Raw genomic sequence first — 15,954 nt, 5'->3', positions numbered from 1 at the left:
ACTCTGAATTCACCACCTTGGCCTTGATTCACTAAAGTCAACTTATCAACCAAAAGCATATCGGATTTCTGACCCTCTCTGATCTCATCCAAAATATTACTCGTTAACTTCAACATTCCCAATTTAACGCTATTGTGAGTACTCTCACACACCAAACTCAAGTCTCTAAACTGCTCAATTAAATCCAATTCTTTAACCATTAACATGGACATATGCAATGATTTCCGACTCAATGCATCAGCCACTACGTTTGCTTTACCCGGATGGTAATTCAAACCAAAGTCATAATCCTTCAGAAATTCTAACCATCTCCTCTGTCTCATATTCAGCTCTTTCTGATCAAACAAATACTTTAAAATTTTATGGTCACTGAAAACCTCAAATCTCGATCCATACAAGTAATGCCTCCATAATTTCAGAACAAATACCACAGCTGCCAACTCTAAATCATGTGTCGGATAGTTCCTTTCATGAATCCTCAGTTCTCTCGAAGCATAAGCTATAACCTGCTTGTTCTGCATCAACACACCACCCAAACCCAACAATGAAGCATCACAGAAAACCTCAAATGATTCCGACGGACTCGGTAATATCAGAATAGGAGCAGTAGTCAACCTTCTCTTTAACTCTTGGAAACCTTCTTCACATTTTGAATCCCAAACAAACGCTTGCCCCTTTCTAGTCAACATCGTCAACGGTAGCGCCAACTTAGAAAATCCCTCAATGAACTTCCTATAATAACCAGCCAAACCAAGAAAACTTCGAATCTCAACAACAGACTTCGGAGCTTCCCACTTAGATACCGCTTCTATCTTAGAAGTATCAACAACAACACCACCTCTTGAAATCACATGACCAAGAAAACTAACCTCTTCTAACCAAAACTCACACTTAGACAGTTTAGCAAATAACTTCTTTTCTCGGAGAACTTCTAAAACCACTCTCAAATGCTCAGCATGTTCTTCTTCAGATTTCGAATACACCAAAATGTCATCAATAAACACCACAACAAACTGGTCTAGGTACGGATGGAAAATCCTATTCATATACTCCATAAATACACCAGGCGCATTAGTCACACCAAAAGGCATCACAGAATACTCATAATGTCCATACCTTGTTCTGAAAGCAGTCTTCTGAATATCCTCAGTTTTCACACGTATCTGATGATACCCAGATCTCAAATCTATCTTGCTGAACACACTCGCACCAACCAATTGATCCATCAAATCATCAATCCTCGGCAAAGGATACCGATTCTTGATCGTCACTTTATTCAGTTGCCTGTAGTCCACACACAACCTCATAGTACCTTCTTTCTTCTTAACCAATAACACTGGTGCACCCCACGGTGGCACACTCGGACGAATAAATTTCTTATCCAACAGATCTTCCAGCTGACTCTTCAATTCAGCTAACTCAACAGCAGACATACGATATGGAGCCATCGATATCGGTCTAGTACCAGGTACCAAATCAATCGAGAACTCAACTTCACGCTCTGGCGGCAATTCATTCACCTCTTCCGGAAACACATCAGGAAAATCACACACCACAGCTAGATCACCAATCACCAGTTTATCTTTAGCTTCCATAGTCGCTAACAGCATAAACAACTCTGCCCCATCTACTACTGCCTCATTCACCTGCCTGGCAGATAGAAACAAATTCTTTCCTTCCTCAATCTCAGGAAAAATCACAGTCTTATCAAAACAGTTGATATAGACTCGGTTAAACACCAACCAGCTCATACCCAGGATAACATCAACCTGTACTAGTGGAAGACACACAAGGTCTATCCCAAAGTCTCTACCAAAAATATTCAAAGGACAATTCAAACAAACTGAAGTAGTAGTCACTGAACCCTTTGCAGGAGTATCAATCACCATACTACCACGCATCTCAGATATCTCTAACTTAAGTTTCACAGCACAATCCAAAGATATAAAGGAATGAGTAGCACTGGTGTCAATAATAGCTACAAGAGGAAAGCCATTAATATAACACGTACCTCGGATCAAACGATCATCTGCAGAAGTCTCAGAACCTGATAAAGCAAAGACCTTGCCTCCTGACTGATTCTCTTTCTTCGGCTTAGGACACTGTGGACTGATATGACCCAACTCTCCACAGTTAAAACAAGTCACAGTCTTCAACCGGCAGTCTGCAGCCAAGTGACCACCTTTTCCACACTTGAAACATTTCTTCTCATTACTGGTACACTCATGGATACGATGCCCAGCCTGACCACATCTATAACACTTAGCAGGAGCACTGGAGTCTCCCCCACTAGGCCTCTTCATCCCACTCTGCCTCTGGAAACCTTTGCCAGCTGCATACGGTTTTCCACGATCATTCTGACTCTTACCTTTCCTATCAACCCTTTGCTGATAGCTCTCTGCTCTGCCTTTGGAATCCTGTTCAAAAATCCTGCAACAGTCAACCAAGTCCGAAAACACTCTGATCCGCTGATATCCAATAGCCTGTTTGATCTCGGGGCGCAACCCGTTCTCAAACTTCACACATTTCGAAAATTCCCCAGCAGCCTCACTATAGGGAGTATAATACTTTGACAGCTCTGTGAACTTAGCAGCATACTCTGTAACAGACTTGTTACCCTGCTTCAATTCCAAGAACTCTATCTCTTTCTTCCCTCTAACATCCTCTGGAAAATACTTCCTCAGGAATCTCTCTCTGAACACAGCCCAAGTGATCTCAGCATTTCCAGCAGATTCCAACTCCGTGCGGGTAGCAACCCACCAATCATCTGCTTCCTCTGACAGCATATGCGTACCGAACCTGACCTTCTGGTTATCGGCACACTCAGTCACTCGGAAGATCCTCTCAATCTCCTTCAACCACTTCTGAGCACCATCTGGATCGTATGCTCCTTTGAACATTGGAGGATTGTTCTTCTGGAACTCACTCAGTTGACGAGCAGCTCCCATTCCCACAACATTCGGATTTCCTCCAAGTACTCCAGCTAGCATACCCAGAGCCTCAGCAATTGCAGCATCATCTCTACCTCTTCCAGCCATCTCTATTCTGAAACCCAAACAACTAAAACAATGAGTACTGATAGGTTACACAACACCTATCCCGTACAGGGAACAGAATAATTACGACTCGACTCGACCGACTATGCTCTGATACCACTAATGTAACACCCTTCTAAAATAACCCAATAATTTAATTAAATATCAAAATATAACATCAGAGTAATTATGCCCATTAAGGGTGTCACACAATCTTCCACACTTTTCAACAATATAACGGTCATGCTCTTTTATTCATTTCAAACTTAAACAATTGCATAAAACACAGCGGATATAATCTCATCAATCATGTAAAACATTACATGGAAAATGGTTCTCAACCAACAATAAAACATTCGAAACAAGTTAAGACAACCCATCCCGATGTTACATCTATCATAGCACGAACCACTACGGAGACTACACTAGACTCCAATAATTAGCTTCTACTCAACTCATTTCTCGTTACCTGAAAAATAGTTGTAAGGGTGAGTTCCTCAATCAATATAATGAGTATTATAAAATATCATGTTATGTTAAGTAATTCAACACAATTCATCACCCTAATCAAAACACACATTCAGGAACAGCATATTAATTCAACATCATACTCAATAACCACACAACAATACCAACACAAATACACGTGTAATATTGGAATACATCCATTCATATTACACGCCATACATATATTATGCAATGAGACTCCATGCATGCGGTACCGACTATTTTGTGAACATATAGTTCAACCTCACCGTCCAAATCCAGGCACGGCTACCAAGCTCACTAGTCCCACTCATTTGAGACATAGTGACTCACTCACTAATTCCTCACCATGGGAATTAGCTACCACCCCAAATGGGCCATGCTATGCACGCTAATCACCTAGCATGCAAACATCAACAACAATCAAAATGATTTACTCACTAATTCCTCACCATGGGAATTAGCTACCACCCCAATTGGGCCACAATATGCATGCTAATCACCTAGCAATGCAACAACAACAACAACTCAAGAATAGACATATGCTCACACTCTAAGCCATAAAGCAGTCTATTCACAAATGCATACATAACTGATACATTCACAGCATCATGCGTACCATCACACATCATCAACACATTTTATCACAAAAGCATATCATATCATGCCGCATAATCAAACACAGTATTAGCACACTCTACTAATACCTATACTACTCAAAACATCGGGAAATGATCCCTACTACGTCATACATCAGCTAAGTTACACCACTCAGCCTAAACAACCAAAAACTGCACAACAACTATTCAGAAAATCACAAGTCTGCCCATACGCGTATCGCCTATGCCCATACGCGTATGGCGCATTTCCTCGCCCATCCCATACGCGTATCGCCCACGCCCATACGCGTATGGCGCATTTCCTCGCCCATCCCATACGCGTATCGCCCACGCCCATACGCGTATGCTATGCGTACCACATCCTCATACGCGTACCAACAGAGACGAATCTACGTTCAAAATATCATCTTTTTCACTCATACGCGTAATGCCTTAACCATACGCGTACCAGCCCTCTCATACGCGTATTGCCTAGTGCCATACGCGTATGACCAGAGCCAGAAATTCCAGATCTGCAATGGCTTTCTCTGCTGCGAGATCTATCCAATTCCAACCTTCTACAGTCAAATTTTCATACATGTTCATTCGTTTTATCAATTACAGATCATACACATTCGGCTTCCCAAATCGCTAACCTTGCTACCTCTAATTCCTACGAGTTTTCGTCAATTATCATCCAAATTCGTTCATCAATGTTTCACAAATTCATCACATATCATTTCAATCAGAGTCAAATTCAGAGGTTCATCACTATCCATTACATGCTATCCCATAAGACCCATTAATCGACGATAAACCCCCCTTACCTGAGTAAATCCGGCAGTCTCTGAGCTCCAAGCTTTCCCTTCCTTCAACCTTCGTTCTTTTGCTTTTTTGCCCTTTCTGCCTCTTTTCCCTTTTCACGTGAAAAATAACTTTTTACCAAAAATGGGATTTTTCTAACTTCCAACTTATATATTTTCCGAATATTAATAATAATCCAAAAATAATAATAATAAAATTTCCAATTATTTAATTAAATTAATAAATAAATTATTAACTCAATTTAAATGATTATTTTATTATTATCGGAGTGTTACACCAGATACCTCTGAACCAACCAACAGTGGGTAAGTTTTTTCTTTTTCTTTTTCTTTTTCTTTTTCTTTTTGTAGCAATTTTTGTATAATTCTTTGGTTTAAATAACTTTGTGAGGGTCACCTATACCGGAGTTGCCTTTTTACTTTCTTTTATTTTTTTGTTTTTCTGGATCATTCACTTATTTGCATCGGTCCACTACGTAGAGGATGCGTAGGTCGGAGCTGACTGTTGAGATAAACTACTAAGGACTTATACGGAAATGATGATTAAGGCCATGGTATATGGGGTTTCGAGAATGATTCCTATATTTACGAAGCTTATGGTGCTAAAACATATACTGATGTTTCGCAAAGTTCTCCCAAGTCACCGCATCCTTACTCAAAACATGTCTTTAAAACCTTAAAACTTTCGAAATAACACTATTTTCTTATGCAAAAAAAAAAATCGGTGGGGCTAAAGGTATGGGGAGGTAGGATTCTACTAAAGATCTACTATATTTGGTGACTCGTCAGACTCATGAATTATACTAAAAAGCAAAATACACAACTAAAAGGAGATAAAAATAAATAAACTATCTAAAAACAGCAAAGAAAAAGCGATAAAGGAAAAACGAGAAAGATAATAGAGAAAGGACGATAGAGTCTCCTCCCACACTTATAACGAACATTGTCCCCTGTAACACCCCAAAATTTGCCCTCCTTATTCACGCATTCATTTTTAGGTCATTTAACATTAGATACATTGCATTTCATCGTGTCAATCGGGATTAGCTCCAAGAAACTTAAACATCATCCAGGACACTTTGTGGGTTCTATTTAGATGATCAGTCAACACAAGGGAAAGACTTGAGTTACTTCCAACAGGGGTCTATTCGTCAGTCAAAACGTTAATCTTGAAGGAGCAAAGGTTTGTTCATGAGCTGTCATGCTCGCTAGGTGAAGCCCACGTGTTTAAAAAAAACGAAAAACGGAAAAAAAATAAAAAACGAAAAACGAATAAATAAATAAATAAAAGAAAAAATCTCAGACTTGGACCTCTCTCAAAAGCCCACTAAGCTACCAATATTAGGCTATAAATACTATAGTTTTCATTGAAACAAAACCCTGGACAAAACCTGGAGAGAAACCTAGACAGATAGAGTGAGAATTAATCTACAGTAACCTCCAGACTCTGAAAGGTTCATTCTGACTCACACACTTTCAGCTCAAGCAAACCCTAACATTGGTTTACAAATCCAGCCGTGCCATTTGATTTCAACCGATCTCTCCAATCAGGTTTGCCCTTATTCCCATTACCTTTGTACTTTGAATTTGAATACTCTGAATGTTTAAGGTATGATGGATGAATTTCATTAGGTTTTTGCCCACGGGTTCATAATTATGTATGAATGTATAAATAATGCCTTGAATGCTTAGTCATTTAATTTCTGAAGTGTATGCCACAGGGTTTGAGGTTTCTGAAACCATACTGTTATCCATGAAAAATCTGAAACCCGCAGGCACTCGTTAGCACCTTCACTAGGCGAGACAGTAGCGATCACGACAGTAGCATTTGCTTTTTTCTGTTTTGCTCTAATCTCACTTACGTTTGTCATAGCATGTTTTCTCCTAATCCTTATCGTGTTTCACTAACCCTTTTGTTGAGTTTTTGTGAAGGCTCACATGACTTTTGCAGGGATAGCTCGCTGGATATTCCACTTTGCTTGTGGGATACCATTTGGAAGATTTATTCTGATTGCCTTGTTGCCACGTTTACCTTATACATGTTTGTTCTGTATGTGTTCGTATCCCCACAGGTAACACGGTTCCTTCGTCAAGGACTGCCTTTTTGCATGAGCATCCCTAACCCTACCAACTCATTGATTTTTCTTCTCCTAAGAACACATTAACTCCTTCTACTACAGGCGAGTAAGTCTCCAAAGGTCGAGCATCTGGTAGATTGCGTAGTAACGTCGTTCGTCCAAAACCCAATCCATAACCCCGTAGTTAGCCGAACTACGGCTTGCTCTGATTCTCATTCCAGATGAGATACATAGGAATAAGATGCGATGTCTTAGCGAGCACAATTACCCTTAACCCCTAGGTAGCCGAGCTACGAAGACTCTGATTCTCATATTCAGATGAGATACGTATGCAGTGGATGCGACATCCGTGCGAGTCATTTTCTTTTGACCCCCCTTTTTTAGTAAATAACACATTAGATAAACCCACACCCTTTAGACAAGAACTACAAAAGTGGATCCCGTAGAGTACTACGGATGCGTAGGGGTGCTAATACCTTCCCCTCGCATAATCGACTCCCGAACCCAAGATTTGGTTGCGAGACCCTGTCTTGTCCTTTCCTTTTTCCAGGTTTCTTTCGAGCGTTTCCTTTCCCTCCTTTGGGATAAATAACGCACGGTGGCGACTCTCCTGTCTTTCTTCGCCGGTTGTTTTTTTTTGCATTCCATTTTTCAGGTTGCGATAGCTGGCGACTCTGCTGGGGACCCGTTTTCCCTAAGCGAGTCCCTCCTAGCTTTTGTAGGTTGTTTGTTTATTGGGTGTTTATTCTTTTGTACAGTTATTTATCTTTCAGCATTTACCTGCTTTATTGCATTGTGTACATATGACTGCCGTATCTGCTGGTTCTGTTTGTGAGATGAGTTCTATACCCGAACTCGAGTGCACTTAGGACAGGAGAAGGGCATAGTCTTATTGACTTGTGTGGAGTTATTCGTTAGCAAGTTGACTTGCAAGCCCATTCACTTGGTGGAGGTCATGTTGGGATCAATAATGTCACACAAGTAAGTTGTGGTGAGACATTACTTTTTCCAATATAGACCTTAGAAGCCAAGGACCTTAGTTTACCAAACCCATCTTGGCCTATTCGTAGGACGTAGTGCGAAAGTAGTTCAAGTGTAAGATTTGATACGATTGTTACGCGATACTACACTCATAAGAGTCTCTCCTGAGAATATTTTTGGAATACGAGTAGTCGTTCCTCCGATAATATCCGAAAGATGGGATTATGACTATGGGAACCTTTTGTATAACATGTTTGGCAGGTTTAAACCTTAGTACACTCCCTTTGGGTGGTTCTTAACCTAAACTCCATGCTCGTGACTTGCAACAAACCCTTGATTCATGGTTGATCTATTCAGGTATCCTTAATATCAATCACTACGCCAAATAAGGGAAAAAAGGGCGCTTTTTTTGGCCTATAACAGCGCTTTAAAGCGCCCTCTAATCTGGCGCTGGCATAGGTAAAGACAGCGTTTTTTTTCCTGGTGAAAGCGCTCTCTAAAATGGCTCTTTAAGCCCTTTAAGGGCCACTTTAGAGGGCGCTTTTTAAAGAAAGCACCCTCTAAAGTGGAAACTTTTAAGGGTTTAGAGGGCGTTTTTACTGGAAAGCGCCCTCTAAAGTGGAAACTTTTAAGGGTTTAAAGGGCGCTTTTACTGGAAAGCGCCCTCTAAAGTGGAAATTTAAAGGGTTTAGAGGGCGCTTATTTTGGAAAGCGCCCTTTAAAGTGGGTGGTTATTTAATTATTTATTTTTAAAAAGTGCTATATTTATTTATTTATTTTAGACAACCTGTATATTGAAGCAGTACACCTAAAACTGTATAATTTGAAGCCCTTTTTCATACATTGCATTCAACAAGCCTTATATACAACAATCTATACATATACAACAATCCACTGATATATAATCGTTTAACTTCTAAAGATTCTAAATATACAACCAATTCATAACTTAAAAAGAAATAAAACTAAGTAGCAAAAGCATCTCTGAGATGTATGTTTTTTTTGCTAGCCGCAGTCTTCTTAGCAACAACCTCTTTTTGTTCAATATCAATAGCATGAACCTAAAATATCATAAAATTAGTTAGGTGAAGTATAAGATCAAGAATTAACATTTTCTATGCATAAATATCATATAATTGTGTTTATACCTTTTTTTTTTATGCAACTGACTCGATTTCCAACACGGACGGTTGGATTGATCCAAATACCCTCATTATGATCATTTCTAATATATGAATCATTTGATATAATATTCTCATCTTGATCATTTCTGGTAAACGATTCAATCTCAACATCAATATCACCTTGATCTTCAGTGTTTTCATCAATTACTTTGTTGGAAAAAAGAACTATAGACCATTTCGTACTTTTCGGATCATTGACATAGAACACTTGTCTAGCTTGAGAGGCTAGAATAAAAGACTCATCTTTGTATCCCACCCTATTAAGATCCACTTGCAAAAATCCTGACTTATCCATTCGAATGCCGTGATTATTTTCAACCCACTTGCAACCAAATATAGGAATCTGAAACTTCTCATAATCAAACACCCAAATGCGCTCGATAACACCAAAATACGACAGATTTGCAAATTTGGGGTTTAAGTCCTTCACACTTGATATGTGCATTGCTTCAGCTACCACGGTGACACCACTATTCTGCATAGTACTTTTATCATCTTGTTCTTTGGTATAAAATGTGTATCCATTAATCGCGTATGCGCTATAAGAAAAAACATGGAAACTTGGACCATATGCTAAGCATCTCAACCTTTCTGTTATTGAAGCGGGATCTGAATAATACTTTGAATAAATATGATCCTTAAACCAAGGTATAAAACATCGATTGTGCTCTCGTACTATCCAATTTTCATTTCTATTGGGATTTAAACCTCGGAGAACATCCTTGTGAATTTCAACATACGGCTCAACCTCATTCTCATTGTGCAGAACATACAAATGCACTTGATCCCGTTCGACCCTTGATACTGCCACAATTTTATTTCCAATTAGATTTTTTCCTTCTTTCTTTTCGACAAGCTGAGACTTGGGGAGTCCGATTGACTGAACATTAGACAAATATTCAGTACAAAACTCAATTGCTTCTTCAACAATGTATCTTTCAACCATACAACCTTCTGGTCGACTTCGGTTCTTCACGTACCTGTCGCATTACGCGAAAAACCGGCGGAAAACGAAGACAACAGAGTCGTCACCGTGCGTTATTTATCCCAAAAGAGGGAAAGGAAACGCTCGAAGTAAACCTGGAAAGAACATGGTCTCGCGACCAAAGAGAATGGGATCGGGAGTCGGTTATGCGAAGGGAAGGTATTAGCACCCCTACGCATCCGTCGTACTCGACGGGATCCACGCACCAAAGGAAAGAATATGGTTGCTAAAGCACTGCTCACAAACAAACACACTGGCTGAAAGAGACACAAGAAAACAAAAGAAACTGACTCGACAGGATATCGCATCCTGGGCCTATGTAGTCTATCAGGCATAGACATCAGAGTCGACGTAGTTCGGACTAGGGGAAAACGTGCTCGCTAGGATGTCGCATCCTATGCATACGTATCTTCTTGGACTAAAGAAGAATCAGAGCACTCGTATCTCGGCTAACGCACACCAAACAAAACCACACGGGAAATCGACTGCCAATCGCTGGACTTACGTCAAACCCCACACAAACAAGCAAACCTGGAATCCGAATGCCAATTGATGGACTTACATCAGACTCCGAACCAAACACACGCACACTGGAAACCAAATGCCAACCGTTGGGGTTACATCGGACTCCAAGCACACACCAAGAGGATACGGAATGCCAATCGATGGGCTTACATCCATCTCCTAACACAAACAAGACAAAAGCAAAAAGGGCGCCCGGAGAGATCAGCTCATCTCCTACCTACGTACCTCATCTGGTATGAGGATCAGGGCGACGTAGTTCCCCTACGCAGGGACACAGGACTAGCCTAACCAGATAACAAAGGGAGACACAACTAGGGAGACTACGACTCGAGCCTAGATGTTATCATGCAAATCATCCCTAAGTTAAGATTGCTATCTAACTTGCACAGGGAGCAAGCTATCCTAAACAACACAACAATCATACAAAAGCACAAAGCAAGCACACACACTATACACAAACAGCGGGGCTCAAACAAAGCTAGGCTTTAGTCAAGGGGTCATGTCAACCTCGACAAACAAGCCACTGTATCAGGGTGATGTTAGCTCTTAACCCTAACATTGAGAGTTAGGGTGAAGCAGATGAAATAGGAAGTGAGGGGTGTGCCTCACAACTCTTATCCCTGGCCTGGGAGAGCTTCAGACAAATGAAGTGTGGGTTCAGAAAGTAAGAACCCTTCTACACTTATGACTGACTCAACTGTACAACTGTACAAGGATCTTGGGTTAACATCCACAATGCATCAACACCAGTTGTGTGAGCAAAGCGATGACTCAACTGACTAGCAGGAGATGGATTGCACATCTCTTGTATCTGCCAATTGCCTTATCAAAGGTCTTTTCCTTCTTGGGGACAAAAATAAACAAGCACAAGCATTGCCTCTTAAGGAGGACTTCAGACAGGTGCCTAACCAAATAACAGGCCAGGTCTTCCAGACTACATGGAGTTAGAGACATTATACCTTAATGCTCAAGCTATCAAGCAAAGCAAAATCAAGTTCACAAAGGAACTATAGCAACTAAGGTACCTGAAAACAATCTAACAGAATCATTATACAACTCAAACAAGAGTCAAATAGACAATGGTCAACAGTTAACTGTACACAGTCAAACAACAATCAAGCAAAGCAATGCACAAAGGTGCAAGCCACAAGGCCTAAGTACAAGTCTCAAAGCCTACAAAACAAACTCAAGGTTAGTCTTAAACAAGCAATGGACCAACACCAATTGAGTGCACATCATCAAGTATAAGCAATTGTGCTCTTTGACCTGAAACAAAGCTCAAACATTAAGCACCAACAACTAGGACAAGGCCTAGGGTCAAAATGGGAGCAATAAACCAAAACAGAACATGAAACTTATCAAGAATCAAGTTCAATCAAATAAGAAACAAATCCAAGTGGTCTCATATCCATACCATCAACCAATTTCATTTCATAAAGCAAAGAAGGCAAAGCATGCAATTTGAAGCTCATAGAACCAAACAGAATGATTCAATCCACATCAACTCAAACACAATTCATTAAATCCCAAGAAAAATCATGTCTAAACAGAACCCATCAACTGATCATCATACCAAAATTCAAGTCATTTGGATAAGTGGAAGCATGTAAAATAAATTCCCTAAGTCAAAGCAAGTCAAAACAAGCTCATACAAGGCACAAAATCATGCATCAACTTCACTCAAGCACAAAACGGAATCTACACATGATAAATGAATCAAACCAAAGCCATGGCAAACTTCAAGGTGTCTAGAATACATATGCAAAATTTCAGGTCCATCCAATAAACATCAAGAATTTCACAAATCATAGAAGTTCGTGACTCACAAAAATGTCCACAAATGGTCAAACAGAGAAGAAATTCTCAAACATATTGGAAATGCACTCAAAAGTTCTACAAAAATTCATACTCAAACCTAACATCCAGAAGTAACAACATGCTTAAAATCAGATTAATTGAAGTTCATATGGCATGGTAATGAAAATCCACAAGTTGGACAAGAAATGGTGTGACACACATTGTCACACCTATATTGATCAGGTCATATCTCACAAAACAAGCATGCTAAAAATACAAACTCAAAGCCAAAATATCACTCAAAGTGTGTAGATTAAGCATGTAAATTTTCAGCTCCATTGGATCAAGCATCATGATTTCACAAAAGGAATGGCAAGCAATGTGCAATGAATGACATGCAAGAACAAACCCTAGGCAATTTTAAAATCCAGGCGTGCACAATTTTTGTAAAAATCACCAAAAAATACTAGAGATCATAAGGAACATGGCACGAAAAATCTCATGTGAATTGGATTAATATTTTGAGAGTTATGATTTTTCTAATGTGAAAAAAAAAAAAACTTATGGAACCAAGCATGAACATGTAAAGCATAGTTGGAAAAAATGCAAAGCCAAAATAATGCAAATGCACTGGACCGGACTCGAACCGTGTGGAGATTCAAAAGTGGCGCTCACTTAATGAAACGCGTCGTTTCATTAAGTGAGGTGGCGCGCTGTGATTGGTGCATGGCACACAAACAACAAAATTCATGCAAAAACACGGCTAGGCGGATCAAAACACTTCGGGAAACTAAACCCTAACGAATTCATGCGTGTTCATCATGTTCATAATCAGCAAGAACAAATCATTCCAGAAATTTATGAAACATACATCATTAGCTTCATCTTCTAACGCTCATCACTAATCTAAGCATGATTTGCCCTAACTCTCACTGAAACGCTTGGATCGAGCAAGATAAAGTTTGCACATCAAAAATTGAAATCACGATAACTTCCTCAATTCTTGATGAAATGCAATTCTACAAAGCTCAGGCTACTCTACAATCCAAGATCTACCAAACGCATAGCACAACTTCACGAATATTGATCATCGAAAACTGACCTTAATTGAAGTGCAGTGATGGAATCGTGCAGTTTAGGCTTGAAGAAGCTGAAACATATGCTCTACAACTCCTCAATACATGAATGGATGATGGATTGTAGCTCAACAATGCTTGATGTAGTTCAAATCCGCAACTGCCATTAATGGAAGCTTGATGCAATAGTTCCAAAAGCAGCTCAACAGTTCATGGATTTAGCTTCCAAAGTCTTCAATTATGACGGTGCATCAAGGATCGAGCAAGAACAATGCAAGTTCTATGAGAAAATTTGCAGAAAAATGGAGAGAAAAAGTTTGTGAAATTCTTGTGATTGGATCTAGATCTGGTGCAAATGATGTGTTAATTGTGTTTTCTGTTATGATTAGCAATATATATGGTTTGCTAATGAGGTTTGTTAACCATGATTAGCCAAAACCAAAGTGATTAATGAAATGCAAGTGTATGTGCAAATTGGTAATCCACCCTCATGCATGCTAAATGCTGCTACAATACACGTTTTCATGCTCAATTCACTTGCAAAATGGTTTTGGAGGCAAATGCAAGTGAAACCAAGTGAATGCAATGCTTATTTTTCAAATTCATCTTTTTCCCTCCAAATTCAAATTCAATTCACATGGAAAATGCAATATTTTTGTGATGAGATTTAATGAAATGTGATGCATGATTATGATAGCTCATGTTAAAACAAGATTGTAGCAACAAATCCCACTCCATTTGGCCTTGTGGTGTGAAAGTTATCCAAGCTTGAAGTTCAAAATCCATTGACAATGATTTGATCATAATTCTTCAACCACACATGAGAAATTCATGTTCTTGGACTTTTTGGAAAGGTGAGAGGAAGATCTTCAACTTTCATGTTGGACAAAATTTCATTTGAAGCTTGCTTGGACAGGTAATCTTGAGGAGAATACCTTTCCATTTTTGGCAATTTGAAATTACAGGTTACTTACTATTTTTGGAAACTTTTCCTCTGACCTCAAATTCTTCATTGTTGATGTTTGTAATGTCAAATGAGACTTGTATGGACATGAATGAGGCCTTTCTAACCATCTCCCACCTTCAAATCCATGATTTCATGCACAGTTGACTATAGTTGACTTTCTAGGGTTTCAGATGAAATCCAGCTTGACTGATGAGCTTTGATCATCCAATCTTTGGCCAAACCACTTCAAAATGATCCCTAGGTCATATGATAATGTTGAACCAACCTTAGGGCTTTGCTTCAATAGAGAATGCACTTGCTTGCTTGCTTGACTGATCCTCCTAACCAATCTTGACCTGATGACTTGCACTTGGGCAATGGACAATGCAATGCCATGCAGTGGACAATGTAATGTTAATAACCTAAAATGAAAATGAATGTACAAAATGGGAGGTACAAATTTGAGGTGCTACAGTACCCTTTTAATATTTTCATATAACGTTCAACAAGGTACATCTATCTCATATAAGCTGGTCCACACAATTGTGTCTCTTTCACAAGATGAACAACTAGATGTACCATTATGTCAAAAAATGATGGAGGAAAAAACATTTCAAGCTCACACAAAGTAATAACGATTTCTTTTTTCAACATTGGTAAGATCGCAGGATCGATCACCTTACTGCAAATTGACTTGAAGAAAGAACACAACTTAGTTATAGAGCTTCTTACTTTTTCTGGAAGAATAGAACGTATACCTATTGGGAGAAAATGTTCCAATATAACATGGCAATCATGGGTCTTTAAACTCTTTAACTTGAGGTCTTTCATAAACATAAGTCTTCTAATATCTGAAGAGTACCCTTCTGGAACTTTAACTTCACTTAGAAACTTACACAATGTTTTTTTCTCCTTTCTAGATAGAGTATAAGCAGCAGGCGGTAGATATGTTCGTTTTCCTTTCTTCAAGGGTCCTAATTCAGTTCTTATTCCCATCGCTATCAAGTCCTTTCTTGCCTTAAGGCCATCCTTAGACTTTCCTTGTATATTGAGTAACGTGCCAATAACACTTTCAAATACATTTTTTTCAATATGCATAACATCAAGAAAATGTCTCACATACAAGGACTTCCAATACGGCAATTCAAAAAAAACTGACCTCTTCTTCCACCCACTTTTGACAAGTGTGTGGGCAAAAGGCTTGCCAAACTGAGTATCCAAATCTTTCACCTTTTCAAAAATTTGATCACCCGTCAATATAGGTGGAGCTCTGCCTTGTTCTGTCTCTCCATTGAACGCCTTTCTCCATCCACGGTAGTGATGATTTGAATTTAAGAATCTCCGATGACCGAGAAAGACATTCTTCTGACCAAACTCCAAGCGCTTCCAATCTGTTTTATCTTCACAAATAGGACACGCACATTGACCTTTTATGCTA

The sequence above is a fragment of the Lathyrus oleraceus genome, chromosome 1 (genome assembly GCF_024323335.1).
Source record: "Lathyrus oleraceus cultivar Zhongwan6 chromosome 1, CAAS_Psat_ZW6_1.0, whole genome shotgun sequence".
Lineage (NCBI taxonomy): Eukaryota > Viridiplantae > Streptophyta > Magnoliopsida > Fabales > Fabaceae > Lathyrus > Lathyrus oleraceus.
Note: the sequence above shows the minus strand (reverse complement) of the source record.